At 35.8% G+C, this 17,907-nt stretch overlaps 1 protein-coding gene across 1 annotated transcript in view; it reads right to left on the bottom strand.

Annotated features, from left to right (window-relative positions):
• Window positions 1-17,907, bottom strand: part of GRM8 (glutamate metabotropic receptor 8) — a 346,291-nt gene that overhangs the window by 87,713 nt on the left and 240,671 nt on the right. The gene's annotated exons all lie outside the window — the stretch shown is intronic.

Below are 17,907 nucleotides of genomic sequence, written 5' to 3'. Positions count from 1 at the left end.
CCAAGTAAATTAAAGGGGGTAAAGGGGGCAGGGTGCTTGTAGCTCCAGGGGAAGGCAGCTTTGTTGGAGCTGAAACTTCCAGCAGACACTAGAAATTTCAGATGTTCCTGAGCAAAGCAGAGGTGCTTTGAGCTGACTCCAAGCAGAGAGGGTCAAACATCCATTCAGCAGATGCAGGGAGAAGTGGATGTAAGGGCCAGCCCAGGGTGCAATCCCAGAATAGTTTTCTGCAGAAGGTGCACAAAAGAGGGCCAGAAATTCTGTGACTAAAGGAAGCATTTGTGTGCTCAGCAGTGTTGGGGATGTGTTTCCAGCAAGCATCTGAGCAAATATCCCAGTGCATCAGAGGTACAGACAGACAGATAGTAGAGTGGATGTCACTCTTCAGCCTTTTGCTGAGGCGGCGAGCAGAAAGAGATGGTCTCCCTGCCTACAGCAGTTGTGTGCTGGTGAGCTTCTGTGCTACCAAGCAGAGGAGCTGTGCCAGAGGAGAAGCAGGAAGAGTCTGCTCTTACTGGGTTTGGAAGTGGAGACTCCCAAGATAGTGAAGCTGGAGACTTCCAACAGCAGAAGCAAAGTTCCTTCTCTTCCTGCAGATCTTCAACTACAGAACAGGGTCAGTGCCCCGGCAGCTGACAAAGTGCTGAGCTTAAGCACAAAAGTAATGGGGTGATCTTTCCCCTTTCTTGAGTGCTGATGATACCAAAACTGGACTGCTATGTCTATTTCTGGGCTCCTGTGGACAAGGGCATACTTGGGAAAGTCCAGTGGAGGCCCACGAAGATAGTAAAGGAAATGGAGCATCTCTCCTATGAGGAAAGGCTGAGATAGATGGAATCATTTGCCCTAGAGAAGAGAAGGTGTGGGAGTGGATCTCTTCATTTTAATTAAACATCTTTTGGGGAAATAAAGAAGATAGATAGAGACTCTCCTCAGTGATAGCTAGTGATGTGGCAAGAGGCAGTGGACACATGCAGAAAGAAAGGAAAACCTGCTAAAGAAAAAGTGCTTTTAGTGTGCAAAATCACACAGTGGAATAGGTTGTCTAGAGAGCTTGTGGAGTCTCCTCAGAATGCAGATCTGAGCAAACTGCTATGGGTCAGCCTACACTAGATTAGATACCACCAGAGGCCAGCCTGTTCAGTATTCAATTGCTCTGTGATTCTGTGAGGAGCAGACTTGTTTCTGAGCTCGTGACCCTAGAATTTTAGAAAACTGCAAATGATCAGTGCAAATGACATGAATATTTGCAGCCATTTGGCTGCATCACCAACCAAGGACAGGTGTAAACAGCCACAGAGAGCCATCTTTGATGCCTCATTTCCCACAGTTAAGTATCAACAAAGAATATATAAAAAATCATCCTAATATGTTTCATGAGCCTCATCTCTAAATGCAAAGGGATATTACAATTCTATGCATGCAATGTCATGTGTGTTGTTATGCAATCCAGCGTACACAGTCCAGAATGAGAAAGGGAGGTGATCCATGAAATACTCATATCATTAATTGTTGTCAGTCCATTGGAAATGCTTCAAGAGTTCAGCCTTCAATAGCCATGTTAGAGGAGCTAACAAAGGATCAGTCATTTAAGAAATTAGACTTGTAGCCAAGGTACTGTTATGATTTGCATGGTTCTTATTCTGATATGGTAATGCATAAAGCCTTCTCTTTAGAAGCAAATAAAAATTGAATAACAAACTAGATTTTTGAATGTATGTTTAAATAGAAACAAATCTCTCCATCTCTATAAACATGTAGTTGTAGATCATATTTGGAAACAGATAGGAAATTTTCTTCTATTTTTTTTTAAATCTTACAAAAGCTAGATATAACCACAGTGAAATGAAGCTGACAATATTACTGGCAATTTCAGCTGATGCATCAGAAAAAGAGACGGACAACACAACACACATCAATGAAAAGATAAAACAAGTCATATCACACAGACTGAAAAGCTTTGTTGAAATTCCACAGATCTTGTGTTGTGGACAATTCTTGATAATGTGCTGAATGTTGCCAGAAAAGAATGTTGCTCAGAGTATGGGTAATTTTAACTTGACATCATTTTAAGTTCTGCTTTTTAGGAGACCTGCTTTCAGGAATGATAATGGACAGGTTAATATAAATTATTGCAGATCAATTTGCACTTACAGTTAATGCAATCCTCACTAGATGATATTGCTGCAACAGAAACCTACAGAATAAATTGTGCCAGTGCAAATGAGGCAGTGATTGGCAGTCCTTTCTTAATTATGGCATTAGGTTTAGCACTTGTATTAATCTGAAATTCATTAACGTGTCTCCAGGTACCACTGGTTAAATCCAGTTTGCCAACAGGCAGATTCAGCTCTGAAATTAGTGCTTCAGAAAACCTTGTTTACTGTCTGCTGTCCTCTGGAGAAAAAAACTACAAAAATACTGAGGTCAGTTTTCCTAACATGTTGTTTGGATTCCAGATACACAAAAGGTAAAATGTGTTTTGTGCTAGAATCATTTAGCTACAAGTAAATCTCTTATTTCTTTAAATGGATTCTTTGTCTTTTTATACTTTACTGATAAATTCCTTCATGCTGCATTTGCAGGATTAATAGCTATTCTACCCATAGTAATCTCTGTAGTACACATGGATAGAAATGCAAATAAGAATAAAAGTTGTGTATATTTTTCAGAAATGAATCATGCTAATGATCCTGCCATCTTTCTTTGACAATTAAGTTACTTACTTCACAAGTAAAACACGACAGATATAATCTCTCTGGATTTCAGAATTCTATGGGAAATGACTGATTAAAACTGAGAAGATTTGGATCTGTGAAGAACATGCTGGACTGTAAAGTGAACAAGGAACTAATAAAAAAGGACATCAAACAGATTGTGCTGAAACTTCCTGGGTATTCATGGGTTCCCAGTACAGTTCTTTATAGACTGTCTCGAAAAAATTCATGTAGTGTTTTCTCCAGCGTCTATGCCTTCAAATTAAGAACGTGTTAATGTAACATACTAATAGTGTGAAGATGGAATGTGTAAATGATACAAAGCAATATGGCATGACATGGCAGAATTTGGGTAATCTTAGGAATTAAGGCAATAAAAATAAAATTATATGTGTAATCTGATTTACAGGCTAATAACTATAAGATTTCTAACAGAATGGAGTACATATGTTTCCAGATACCATAAAAGAAATAAAGTGTTTACAATTTCATATAAATCTCATCCTGGGTTCCTGTCTTTGTCCTTATCCTCTTCAGGATATTCATTCATTAAGAATGCATTATCTGCCTTCATAACTCTACCTTCATAATGCAAAATTATTTTTATTTCATATTCTTATTTCTATTGTAATTACCATGAGATTCTCTATATTATCCAAACTTTTCCCAATCTTATTTTTTAGGGTAGTAAGTCTTTCAAGGATTTTATATGGATCTCCTCAGATCCCTAAACAGGCCACACACTAAGTCATGAAAGACAGCTTCTTATTAAACTTCCAAATTCGTCTCTTTTAAATCTAGTTTCCTGCTTTCTGTCTACATTTTCATTCTGATTTCTTTCTCAGTCACATCTCAAATGATTTTACACACACTTCTGAAAATATATTTAATTCTTCACAGGAAATCTGTGGTTATTTGCATTGGATCAATAGAGACCATAATGATGAATTGGATGAGTGCTACAGGACAGTAACTTATATAGCCAATTTCCTCATCACATTTCTATACCCATGATTTTCAGAGTCCTTCCCATTCTTAGCAGAGTGCTGACAACTGACAACTAAAAATTTACATTGTCTTATTGTGTTCCATAAAGCCTCTAGAATTAAATGGAATACTTTTCTACCATATCTAATTATTTCTAATTATTTCTAATTATTTTTCCTATTTTTCACCAGATCACTTGAGTTCATAATAATAAAAATCTTGGAAGTACTAGTGCTTGCTTCCATGTAAAGATATATTTTATTTGTTGTTGTTGTTGCTGTTGTTTTGTTTGTTTAATATTGAGTTCCCCAGCCTTGTCAACACATCACTTATTGTCACAATTACTTGCCTTACTGCTCTACAGAGATACATTATATTTGGTATTTATATGCTCTTAACATTTTTCTCTACTGGCTTTACTAGATTCTTTGAAACCAATTTTATTTCTACTTTTCCAAATGCTATTCTTTATTTGTATTTCTTCCACTCCTCTTTTCCCATTATCAGCTTTATAACCTAAAGCCTTTTTCAGTTTTAAAGTTGTTTTCATAATGGTGTAATTTAAAATCTTGCTTGGCAAAGTACACCTTAACCCTTTTTTTTCACTATTAACTCTTTTATTAGTAAGGAGATTTTATAATTTGGAATTGTCTTTATTAAAATCAGCACACTGTAAGAAAAAGAAGCCTATACAATCTCTTTGTATATGAGGGAGACCTCCATACCAACTCCTTCCTACGCTGATTTTAAAACAGACACAAAACAGTAGTCTGATGTTACTATCAAATAATGTACGCCTTCTGCTACTCTTGGTAATTAGATTAACATCTCACCGAAAAGTATTTTTATCACGTGACTTTTGCACCAACTCTATATTTCTTTCATTTCTTCTTTCATCTAGTGGAGAAGAGGTGACACATAATGATAACTCATGATTATTCCTAGCTTCCCATCTGAAGCTCATTTTTCCCCTGACAAACAGAGTACTGGATTCTGTCCACCTGCCTTTAGAAGTCTGCACCATGCACATCTAAAGCTGATACAGTTTTCCAGATTTGCTTTGTTGTCAGCAGAGGCATCTCTACACTACAGTTTATCCGGCTTATTTGAGACAAGTAAAGGATTCAGTGAACCATGTCCCACTAAGTAACTTTCTCTCTCTTCAGTACAAAAGCAGTCTCATCAACTGGTTCATGTGCAGACACTTGTACTGTAGATATCTAATGTGAATTAAATTGAATTCCATTGTTATACTATGTGGCTTTATTAATAGGTAAAATTTATGAGTCCCTGTATCACTCAATTTTTATGTTTGTTTTCTCTTCCACTTTATCTAGTTGTATGACATGCACAAAATAAGGCGAACCAAACAGATACTAGTAGTTTTGCTACCATCTTTCACAATACTGAGAAAAACTGTGTATTTCATCTCTTACATCATCAAGTGTCCATACTGTTTGCTACTATTTCTCATGGGGGAAAAAAAGAAAAAGAGAAGAAAAAAAAAAAAGAAAGCACTACTGTTACAGATAGCCCTTGTCTCTAATCTATCTACTGCTCAATATTTGTAGCGTGTCAAGCTGCTGAAGTTATCAGTCCTTCTGGTTTTCTCTGCCTAACCTTGGTACTTTTCATCATATGATTCAAGCACCAACATCTGACCCTGCTCTAGGAGTCACATTCCTTTGTTCTAACCCTCAGTACTTTGTCCATCGCTTCTTATTATTGTCAGGCTTCATTATCCTTCTACACTTCTTTTCTCAGAATTTCTCTTGTTAAATATCTGGCTGGCAATTCTTATCAAGGTCTGTGCTCATCTCTGTTAAATACTTCATTACAAATCATTAGCAAGTCTGGACTACAAAGCTGAACAATTTACACTCTCAAAAATATTCCATTGATCTGGATGCTAAGGGTTCTGGCAGAGGAACCTCTAAGTGAGGACAAAGAAGAACTTGTAGCTGTAACAAGAGAAAAAATAATGAATATTTATAGCCATCTTTACAATGTATGAAGAGTAACCGATGTTTATAATAAATCTTGAAAATAAAGGTGAACACTTATAACAGTAGATCTGTATTCGTTCTTCATATAAACCTCAATTAAAGATCTGTATGTAATCTCTGAAAACACTGAACCCCATGGAACTGTTCCTTTTCTTGACCACCTCCCATTTAATCTGAATGCATATAAATTTACGTGGTCTATACAGCCACTGACCCCAAATTGCACAGTCTGAAAATCATCCACATGAAACAGGAAGATCTTTTTATAGGACAAAAGTCAATAACAAGGACAACATTTTAATTACCTATTTTGGTGATCAAGAACTGTAGTGAGTTTATCTGTTTAAGAGCCTTTCAAGTGGCACTGATTTGCACCTCTGAGTGTCTGAAGCATGTACAGAAGCTCCTAAGATGTGAGGCTGCCTTTTCATCAATGCAGCTCAGACCCAGAAGAGACTCCTCTTTTTGATTATGTCTCTGATCCGATCTGCCCTCTCTGGGCAAAACTCAAAGAGAACTGCATTTACAAACTCATGGAGATAACAGTTGCTGAAGGAGGCAACTCTGCTGAGGTAGCACTACCTTGGCACAAGGAAGACCAGCCCACACTTCAGACAGCCTCGCCCTGAAGGCTAGCAATATTGGAAGCTAAGAGATTTCATTCCTGGAACCAATTTCCTTGATGTTTTCACTTCGAGTCAGCAGCTGGTCAGGTAGACAACATAGAAACAAGAGGAATCTTAAAAAGGTCGATTTGACTCTAGAGCAAATCAGCTGAAATTAGGAACAACCTACACATTTACCCACAGCTGGAAGTAAAAAATCAACCGTGTTCTTGGGTTTGCAAACATCTGCTCATATGTTACTTTCTTTCTGTTCTACACATTCCTTAGAATTTTCTGACTGACTGCATGAGGCTCAGGACAACTCACTAAAAGAACAAAACTGTCTACATTTTATGCTCAGGTGAGCAAGAAATCCTGCCTAAACACTTTGTGCATGAGCAGTATCTCTTGCTGGTAAGAAACAACGAAAGTGCAAAACAGAAAAAATTATCAGTGTTTGAGCTGCAGTAAGTGCACGCATAAAGGAGGATCAATACAGCAATTTGTAACTATCAAGAGCTAGAGCCTTTAAACACCAGCTGGCTTAGTAGAAACCTTCCCACAGTGGCTGTATGTCAATATAAGGGTTATTTCTAATCACCTTTAGTTGTTTTTCTCCAACATGATAAGCACTGGACTCTTGTATCCTGAGGCTTTCTTTTCAGATCTCTGGGTAGAAACTTGGAAGAACCACGGCAGAAACTGCACTAAATAAACCTTTCAAGTTTGCAGACTGGTATGTTCTGAGGAGTCCTACTGCCCTGCAGCTGCATATCTCACACACAGATGATGACTTGAGGCTTCATACATCACGTTCACTTTCCTTTAAATGCATAATAATTTCTTCCAAAAAGTGGGACACATCTTCCCTAAATGACCATATTATGAGTAGTGACTTGATGCTACCTAGGGATATATTTACAAAATGTGATTATGTGTGGCACAGGAACAGTGCCAATACATTTTTGTCTCTCAACTCAGGATCAAACTATGCTGGAGCAAAGCCAGGGTAGGCCAGAGTGGCTGCAGGGCCAAACAAGAAACTCAAATGCTGATCCAGCTGGAGCTCCGAGTGAGCAATAATGTGTCATCCGTGATTATGTTTGCTTAGCTTTACAGTAAAAGGAAAGCAATCTACTATTGAAGTCTCTGTGCCCCTATTCATTAAGATACAACAGAGAGCATTGAGGGTTTCTAGCTATTTAGAGAATTTGATGGGTATATGTATGTTGAACTTTGAAAGAACAGAAATTCTAAAGAGGTAGCAGAACACAGTGCATAGATAACAAATAGCAGTTAACTTTCCACTGAGTCTGTATAGAATGGCCACCTTTGCCCAACACACGCAAACACAGACTCCTTTCCCATTCCATTGGAAAATACATAGCTCCAAGGTGAATACTTATTTACTGAACAGCAAAGATATGTTTCTTACTGCTTAGTTCTCCTATTCCTGCAAATAAATGTATGATACAGACAGCACAACTGTCAGCACACTATGTTACCAGGATATCTTCCAAGCTCAGGAATCGTCTTCCTGTACAGAGCAAGTGCAATATATAAGCTTGAAGTGACACCTAGTTGACTATGTAATGCTCATAATAAGGAATAGCAATTTCAAGTGTTTTTTGATCAGTTTGCTTCACAACTGACTGTGATTTTTCAATACATATTTCAGTAAACTGAGTGACTTTCCATTACATAAGGTAAAAAACAATGGTGAACTAATTTAACAAAGTAGTAAAATCCTTATAACCTCAGTGCATTCACGTTGACTCAGTGGTACGTAATTCTTCCAGGCACTGGCAACATCTGACTGGAATAATCACCATTAACTGCTCTCTGACATGGCATTTGCATTTTATTGTACACTAAGACGAGATCACAGAATAAAGATTATTTCTTGCAATCATAACTGAAGAACCTTTTCATTAATTAGTTAAACATATGAATAGATTAGAATAGAGTAGAATTTCTACTTTGTTACTGGTCATACTGGTAAATTGAAATCATAATTTTCTTTAGCAATTTCAAATCCTTATTTATCTTAAAACCCATGGAAAAGTTACAAGGAGATATGTAAATAACATAGACCTACAATTGTAAAAAATTAATCTAGGAATAGAGACTTAAATCTATTGCTTGAAAAACTGCAAAACTGTGGTTTTTAATAAGAAATGGACTTAACTAGTCAATCCCAATTCTGTGAAAATTCTTTTCATCAAGATCTTATCAAAACAAGCTGTATTTCGCATATTTGAAGGATATGAAACATCAAAAACAGTCATTTCATGGTAGCATGACACCTGACTTGCTATTAATTGAAACAGCATAAAAGTGAGTGATGAAATAATCAACCATCAGTATTACATGAAAACTTTTTTTGTTTCTAAACCAAAATTTTCTCACTTATATTAAAACTATGATAGCACATTGATAGTTTCTTTCTCTAAACAAGATTGTTTGGTTACTTTTTTATTTTTTTTATTATTGAACAGCAATAAATAATATTTGAAAATTATGCTAGCTTCTCTAACCCTTAGTCCCAAAGGGTAAATTGTAATTTATCTTTTATAAAACAGCAAATTTTCATTTGAATGAAAACCAAAACCAATTTAGATGTTGATGATAGGTTGCTTCTTTCTTTGCCTATGTTGTATAATAAAAAACCTTCCAACAAATTCATGAAATTAATCTGCACTGAGATTTCATGCTTCAGTGCTGGCTCAGTAGAAATATGGAGTCATATATTTCTAACTTGTTTGATTCTGGTTTCACTAGAATAAAAATACATTAAAGACTATGATTTATATGTAAACTAACAGTCAGCTTTCAATGTGCATTCTTGCTACAATCTATCAACTTTAATTAATTAATTAATTAATTTAGGAGTGCTGCAGGCTCTTTTCAGAATTAAAAAGATAATTGCACCTCAACACATACGTATTTCCCCTATTTCAGATTTTAACCCAGAGTTTACTTCTCCATTCTGTGGGGTATTTTTTTTTTTTAATGTAGTTACAGTTACTCACTGTTTTAGCAGGAATGAAAAATGCTTAAAAAGTGTCATTTGAAGTAATATTAGCAGAAGTACTTTTGGCAGTATGTATTACACTGCTATTATCAAAAGTTCCAACTGAATATGTCTAAATTGCATCTGTAACATGCTTTAAAATTCCTTCTGGTCTGGCTGACTGAGTTCAAGGAATGACATATCTCTTAGTCACTTTATTTTCTGTTGGATCTATTTCAACCTTCTGTACATGTTTTTGAATTTTGGCACAAGGAATGTCTTGTGCTTTTTCTTCTGTGTTTCTTTCAACTTTTGTTCTCTTTGAAAAATGAGGATGGGATGACTCTTAGATGAGATATTAGGAGCCCATTTTGGTAGGATTTCTCAGAATCCTGGTGCATGGCTTCAGTCTCCTTTCGATAAAGTCTTAAAAATCAGCACCTTTATTTCTTAGTGAACAACCTAATCCTATATCAATATGAAAAGTCTGGGAGGAAGACCAAACTTCAATGTTTCCATCATCCTCAGTCCCAAACAGCATTAGCACTAGTATATTAAATATTTCTAATTCCCTTCTGGAAATCTTCAGAGGAATAGATTTCTTATCTTTGATGTAACATAAAAGGGCTGTATCATATCCTTTTTACTCATGCTGAACACTTAAAATATCAGCGAGTCAATATAAAATTTCTCCATCTTGGATGTAAATCTCTCTCATTGTAACAGGTGGGCCAAAGGAGGAAGCTATCATTGGTCTGTAAGATTTTATATGATAGCTAAAACATATCCAGGTTTTATGGCTCTGAAGTGTAGCTGAGTCTCTTTCAACAATCTTACCATACATGAAGAGCTCAACTACCAGCAAATAAAACCATATTTGAGTACCAGTCAAGCTGCCAATCTGCTAACAGAGATGCAAGTAAAACAGAGAAGTACCATTTTGCAATTCATCCAGCTGTGTAGACTCCTATAACTTGGCTTAAAATTGTTTAGCCTTCCAAGTAAAACTAATAGTAAAGAATATTCTGTTTATTAAAAGTTAATTTTTTATTAAATGCTAAAGTAATTATAAAAGTTAATAACCTAATGAAATTGGCACAAATTGAAAAATAACACATATAACACAAGAACTTCCCTAAAGAATCACCACCCTGATTTTGAGCTATGCACAGAATCTACAAAATTGCCACTAAAATCTCTATTACAAATGATTTTATTCTAAATTATCAAAGATTCCATTTTTATGATGGAGGTCACAGGAGAATTAAGAGAAACAGTCTCCTTATTTAAAATAGAACACCTCAGGAATTTGTGTATCAAATCCATTTTACCTGAAGCTCAGAAGGGAGAGATTTTGCTAAGACTATGGGGAGCAACATTTTGGGCTCAGTCTGCTCAGCATAAAACACAACCTGCTGTGTGCCTAAAATGATTGGATACTTAATCCTCAGGAATAGCAGCAAATGCTTCCTCTACCAAAGTAAATTAGAGAAGCTTCTAAGATAAACTATCTTCTACATATTTAATATTTGATGCTATTAAAATGCTTTAACCAGTCTTTGAGATAATCTCTCTGACTCATAGTTTCTCGCGGTAAAATGCACAGTAGATGAGTTGCTATGGTGTCTAAATGCTAAAGGACAGGGTAGCTCTTTGGTAGCCTTTAGAGGTATCAGCCTTTCCCTTCAGCTGTATGGAGAACAGGACACTTTAGATTACATCACCTACTGAAACTGAGGGAAAACTATCTGCCTGTGACGAATGACCTGAATCTCATCATTTCCTTTTAAACATCATGTTTACTTTCCTCAGATTCTCCCTGGTTTTGCTTAAGATCGATCGCAGTACAAGATCTAAGATGTCCAACTTGCTCTTGAATCCAACGCTGCTTAACTGTAGGCTTGATTTTGGTGAATACTACATTTCCCTAGAGAGATGATGATGTAGGCAATGTCTATTAATTATAAAATTATTCTCTCCTTTCTGTAATTCCTGCTCAGGAATGATTACTTTTCCATCATTCTCTCCAACATACAAAAACTGTTTTTTTTCCTCCTCATATGAGAATCTAAGACTTGTCAAGGCAGTTTCACTGCCATCAACTTCTCTGAATTCTGTTTTTGGTTAGTCACATACAAAATATTACCAGTTAGATCACTTCTTACATGAATGAACTCTAAGTGGGGTTTATTTATAATACCAAATATCCTTCATGAAATCCTTGTCGCTTTTTTTTCATTGTATTCTCTTCAATATGTCTATTTCATAAGAGATCTGAAATGTGCTGTAGGAAAAAGAAAAAGTTTAATGTGATTCTGTCACCAAAGCACTGACAAAACAATTCAGTCCCCTTCACGACTGTCCTTCTGACTTGCAGAAGTCTTGTCTTACCATGTGGGCCATAAATCAATATACAGAAACATTAATAATTTGTATAGACATTCCCACTTGATTTTACAGATTTAATTGGATATTTTCAATTTTACCACTCAAGTTAGGAAGATCGACAAAGTAAGATTTTCCTTAAAACATGTGGCTGGCCTTCTGCCTGGTAGTTAAGGTAAAAAGCATATCTAAAGGGCTTTATAACTAGACAGGACTTTAGATGTGATGTTTCTTACCCTGACTAAAAGCTGAAAATAATATACGTTATGGATTTCATTTCTTTGCACCCAGATACCTTTCCATTCAGAGTGGCAAAAGTTTCTACTGCTTCTCACTATAGCTTGAGTTTTTCACTTCATCTTAGCAGAAAACTGTAATATATCTGAATATCCTGCAATACCTTATGAACTAGACCTTGTTCTTCAAAACGAAGTATTGACATCAATCATAAATTTTTTGTGTGAAGCAAATATATTGCTCAATTAATCAGTACTTAAGATCCATACATGGCAAAAGCATAGCAATAAATTGCATTTCCTTTTAGGTTCTACCTTCCAGTTTCATACCTTACATATTCATAAGCTCTGAATCACATGGATTTGTGAGGTACCTGAGAATCATAGCAGCTCTGAGCTTTGCCCACTAGACATATTATAACCATATGCTACACAAGCCTCTTCAGAGTGATTCAAATCACTGTACTATTTCAGTTTCTTGTACAGCCACCTGGATTAATTCCATTACAATAATTAATGTGACAAAACAGAACTTATTTGAAATCATCGCCAGCAAGAAATGAACAGAGGTAACTATTCCTTTTTTAATTTAACACAAAGGCACTGGAAACTAGATATTAGGATAATAATAATCATAACATGGTATCACATGATGCTAAGTGTTTCTAGCAGTACAAGTCCCTAAATAATGAACTGGCAATATTCTTAACTAAAAATCGTAGATGTATTCAAATATATCAAAAAGTTGTTTTTTCCTTTATCTGTAGCTGTAGACTTGAGCACTTAATTAAAAATAATAAATTAGGAGCATAGCTCCTGTACATTTTAAATGGGACATTTAGTTCTATTGTGCTTAACGCCTTAAAAAATGTCAAAACATGTCAACTTCAAAGGGCACCCACTTTAAAGCTTCTGTTTTAATGATAAATAATGATTTGAGAATGCAAATTTTGTACTTAGTGAAAGAATAGAGAGGTGTCAGCTTTCTTGAAGAAAACATTTAAAACTGTCTGAGCTGACTACTAAGTCAAGATCAGATTAATGTCTTAGAGAAGATAGCAATAGCAGATGAATTTGGTAAACAGTTGATCCAAAATAATGGGTTTGAAGGGTTGAATTTGAAGGGTTCAAAATTCTCCATGAGGAACTCAAATCTTCATTTTTTTTTAAAACTGCCCTCTATTGATAATGCTTTCTGGGGAAATACATACATACATACATACATACATACATACATACATATAACAGTGTACAGTGATCATTAATTTGTTCTACATAATTGTCAGTGCTTTGTTTTAAGTTTGCCTGACAGTTTCTGTTCTTACGTTCTCACTGTTTGGTACCATCCTAAATTTTTAGGATGAAATTTTGTATGTTTGCTTTTTAAATGGGGATGAGGCTTCATGTGCATGCAGACAAAATCACTCTTTTCTCAAAGGCATTCGATTACCAGATTTATAACACAAATTGCAGCAAGGAGTAGCAAATCCATACAAGCTATGAAATTAGTGCCAGAAGAATAGAGTAAATGTAACATATATTCATTTAAAACATTTAAAGCAAGGGTGAGTGCTAACTTTTCTTTATTTTGAGACCAGTTTGAGCTACAGAATCTGAGAGTGGCTGAGGTGGGAAGGAAGCTCTGGAGATCACCTAGTCCAATCCCTCTGCTTACAAGGAGGGACAGCTAAAGAAAACTGTCAGTTTTTGAATATCTCCGAGGATGGAGACTCTGTAACATCTCTGGTCAGTCTGGCCCTGTGCCACTGTAAATTTGTCACAAAATCCCAGAAACACAGTTGTTTTACATAGACCCAGAGAAGACTAAAGGAAAGGCTACAATCAGAATTGGAATTTACTTACTGTCTCCTTTTCACCAGAAGGGGGAAGTGATGCTGCAGTGAACTCTGGCAGAAATGGACATTGATCCAGGCATTGCCAGTAGAGGCTTTCACCTGTTTTCACCTGTTCTCTGCTCCCTTCTAGCTCCTCACCAGGAAAGATGCCAGAGCAAGATAAGTAGACCATCAATGTAAATAGATAGATAGACAGACAGACAGATAGATAGATAGATGATAGATAGATAGATAGATAGACAGACAGACAGATAGGCAGACAGACAGATGCATGCTTGCCTGTATGAGAGTACAGGTCAAATTTTGCCCTTACTTTCAAGTTTAATGAAAGACTCATAATGGATATAAATATACTGTGGTTTAGTGTGTGACATTTGCTAAGTATTTATCTTTGGACCTGTTACAGTGAATTAATGTAAATAAAAATATATGCCTAAAGATAGGCAAAAAACAGCTACATAGCACCATATATTCACTACAAATCATTCTATATAGAAAGAATGAGTTTTCTTGTGTAAGAAATACTTAATGTACAATATGACTAATTACTTTTGTTTTGGAATTCAACCATGCATTCTGATCATCTGAAGTGGGACAACAAGGAAGGCGGACACTGATCAATCTTGTCACTCTGTGGTTTATTCCTATCCAAGAAAAAGCACAATAAATCTTTTAATTAAAAATAAAACCAATCACCACCAACAATAACAAATGAATAGAACAGCAACAAAAGAACACCACACTTTGAAACACCTCCAGTCACTATGAATGCAGGTCTCATTAATGATAAAAGATGAGCATTTCTCATTAAAAAACAAAAAAACAAAAAAAAACTCAGCACATGCTAGAGTAGAGACTCTTAGAAAACCTCTGCTATTTGTAGGCAGAAAAATGAAGTCACAGTAAGAACACAGTAGAAATATGAAAGGAGATCTACTGAGTCATGACACAATTAAACCATGACAGTTTACTATTTATAAACCTAATTTACAGAAAAACATATTTGCTTTAGATAATTTTAAACACTAAACACCAATTTCACATAAATATCTCATGCTGTTTAGATATAGAAACTGGCAGGGAAGATCTTTCAAATGTGGTGCCTCTATTTAAAAGGATGCCATCGAGTGACAACATATTCATTTGTTGCCAGAGAGAAACCAAGATAAGAAGGAACATGAAAATTCTGATATCGCTAAGTTTTCTTTGAACAAATAGCTGGAAACGACCACTAAGAACACAGTGATCTACATGGACCATGCCTCAGTGCACTGGCTTGTAAACATGTCTTAAAATGTATCTCTTTTTAAAAACTTATAATTTCTACACACACTGAAATAGGCTGCAGAATTACACACTGGTCATTTCTTCCTCTATGAATTGAAATTAATAATTAAAATGCCCACTGTAGATGAAAAGCAATTGTTTACAGACACTATGCTTTGATAGTTGTTTTAAGAAAAACAAAGGCAATAGTAAGATAGGAGACTGCACTCTGAAGTAATTTAAAGTGAAAATAAAGCTCTGTTCATTTCAACTGCTGAACAGTGATATTTTCTGCACTTAACATAGAACTGGCAGAAGAATATCCAAGCAGAAGCAAATGTCGTATCAGTTATATCAGTATGCTGTGCACTGGTGATTATTATCACTCTTTAGTCATGAAGGTATCATGGGATATTACACAGACTAATCCTTCAGGAGAGTAAATCTTCTTTATCATTTGTAAATAAGAATAAACAGAGTAAATAAAAATCAACACATTTCAAAGCAATTGCTTGCAATCAAAATCAGAGCAACAACTCCAATAACCAGAGATACGCATGTTTTCCTCCCCTTGCAAAGGCTCTCCATAAGACAGAAAGGCGTCCTTCATAACACAGGTCACAATTTGTGAGATGAAACCCACTGACTTAAATGTAGAAACACATCAATTGCAGTTGCATCCACTCATTACTACATTGGTTAAGAAGGATTATTATAACCCTAAAGCACAGTAGTTTAATTCTAAAACAGAGATAATATTGTTTAAGCTTAAGAAAAGAACTCTTTACTGTAAGGATGATCAAACATTGAAAATGATTGCTCAGAGAAAATTTTGCAGGATTTTTCATACTTGGATATATTTAAAACCTGACAGGTTGTGGTCCTGAGCAACCTGATCTAGCTGAACCAGATCTAAGCAGGAGATCACCAGGGGTTCCTGCCAACTTCAGCAATGCTGTGATCCTTTTATTACTAGGACAGAAAAATGTTACCTTGAATGGCTTTCAAAGCTAGGGCTTCCCTTTCATGTATCAGCTCACTTTTACACTACTACATTATTGGTGACTCGAACTAGGGACTCATGTCAAAATTAACATACAGCATCATAATCATCTCCCACTACATGAGGTCTAGCAACCCGCATACCTATTCATCTCTGTAAACCAAGTCAGACACAGCTACAGAGCATTTCTGAGGAGCAGGAACTTAAGCTTTAAAGGAAAAGGCACAGGATCAAAGACGTTTTTTGATAATGCCTCCCAATTCAAGACGTCAAAAAGGGAAGTACTGGATCATATGATATACACAAGAAATTGGTACACTAGTACATAACATGGACCAGCCTAACACAGAGAAAATTTTATGCATCCCACGAGACAGAAATTTAAAATCACATAAATATTTCTTTTACTTCTTCTCCCCTCTTTCAGTAAATCATAGAATCATTTGAATTGGAAGGGACTCCTAGAGGTCAACTAGTCCAATTTCCCTGCAATAAACCCACAGCCAGATTAGGTTGCTCAGAGCTTTGTTCAGCCCAACCTGTTCCAGTGCTTCACTACCCTTATCATAAAAATAAAAAAAAATTTCCTTATATTCAGTCTAACTCTCCACTCTTTTTAGTCTGAAACCACATCCTATTATCCTATTGCAACAGACCCTGCTAAAGAGTCTACCCCTTCTTTCTTATAGCCCCCCTTTAGATACTGAAAGACTGCTACTTCAAAAGCATCCTTTTTCATTAGTCTCCATCCTACCCTTTCATCTCCCCTTGTTGTTTCAATAGTCAGCCAGTGAAATGAAGACAGTTATTGATGAAGCACAACAATCTTTAGGGAGGAAAAGGTTTTATATAGTGTGTACACCTTATCTTTTTATGTTAATCTTTCACTCTAACCAAATGAAAATTGATCGCTTTCTTTACACTTTAACAACACAGACTCAAAAGCATATGTGTTGGAAATGTAGATAGTTATCACCGCAGACCTTACAATATGTTGCCTACCTCTGTCATCACAGCAACATTCCCATTTGTTAGCTACGTATTTTGTTCCAGGTTTTCTTTAAAATCACTAAAGAATCCTTTTAACTCCTTCTATCTTTCTTCTGTATTCCTGGAGACAGGGATTCCCTTTTTATGAATGTTGAAGAAAGATTCAAAAGAGGGAACAAACTGTGAACTACAGCCAATATTCATATCAACCAAATGGTCTGGTACATTACCTAGAGCAAAAAATTGCTTCCACTTGGAAGCTAAATTCAAAATGACCTTGTGCTTTTTTCAAAAGGCTGGCAGCTGAGGTCACAGGAGTGAATTGTGATAGACAGTGCTTCTCTCTATAGTTAGAAGGCATTGCTAGTATGTGAATTACTGCCACATAGGGGAAAAAGAATAGAAAGAAAAAGAAAACACAGCAAAGAACATTGTTCAATTTCCTTGTAAAATAATGGGAAATATAGCCTACAACAGCTATGAAATTCACTAAACAATCTAAGATTTCAACAACTTCATTTCACCATCAAGTATGTTCTACCCTTTTCAATTCTACATTCATAAATTAAGCCTGTTCTTTATTGGTCGTTACTGTTGACAGCACAGGAAACTGTAACTGCATTTCTCCAGCAGCAAATCCCAGCTGCACAGAATATTATGTACTGTTGTTTAAAAATGCGTATTGCAATTCTGTTAAAACTGAATACATCACTGTGTGAAAAACAATGACAAGGATAAGAAGCTGTAAATTCTAGTAAGTCCTTTAATTGAGATTTAAATACACAAGCTGAAAGAAAATTCCACTATTTAATTATGTAAAGAAATTGTTAACAGTAATTTCAA

Source organism: Meleagris gallopavo, chromosome 1 (assembly GCF_905368555.1).
Source record: "Meleagris gallopavo chromosome 1, MGAL_WU_HG_1.1, whole genome shotgun sequence".
Taxonomy (NCBI): Eukaryota; Metazoa; Chordata; class Aves; order Galliformes; family Phasianidae; genus Meleagris; species Meleagris gallopavo.
Note: the sequence above shows the minus strand (reverse complement) of the source record. Positions and strands in the feature narration are given on the sequence as shown.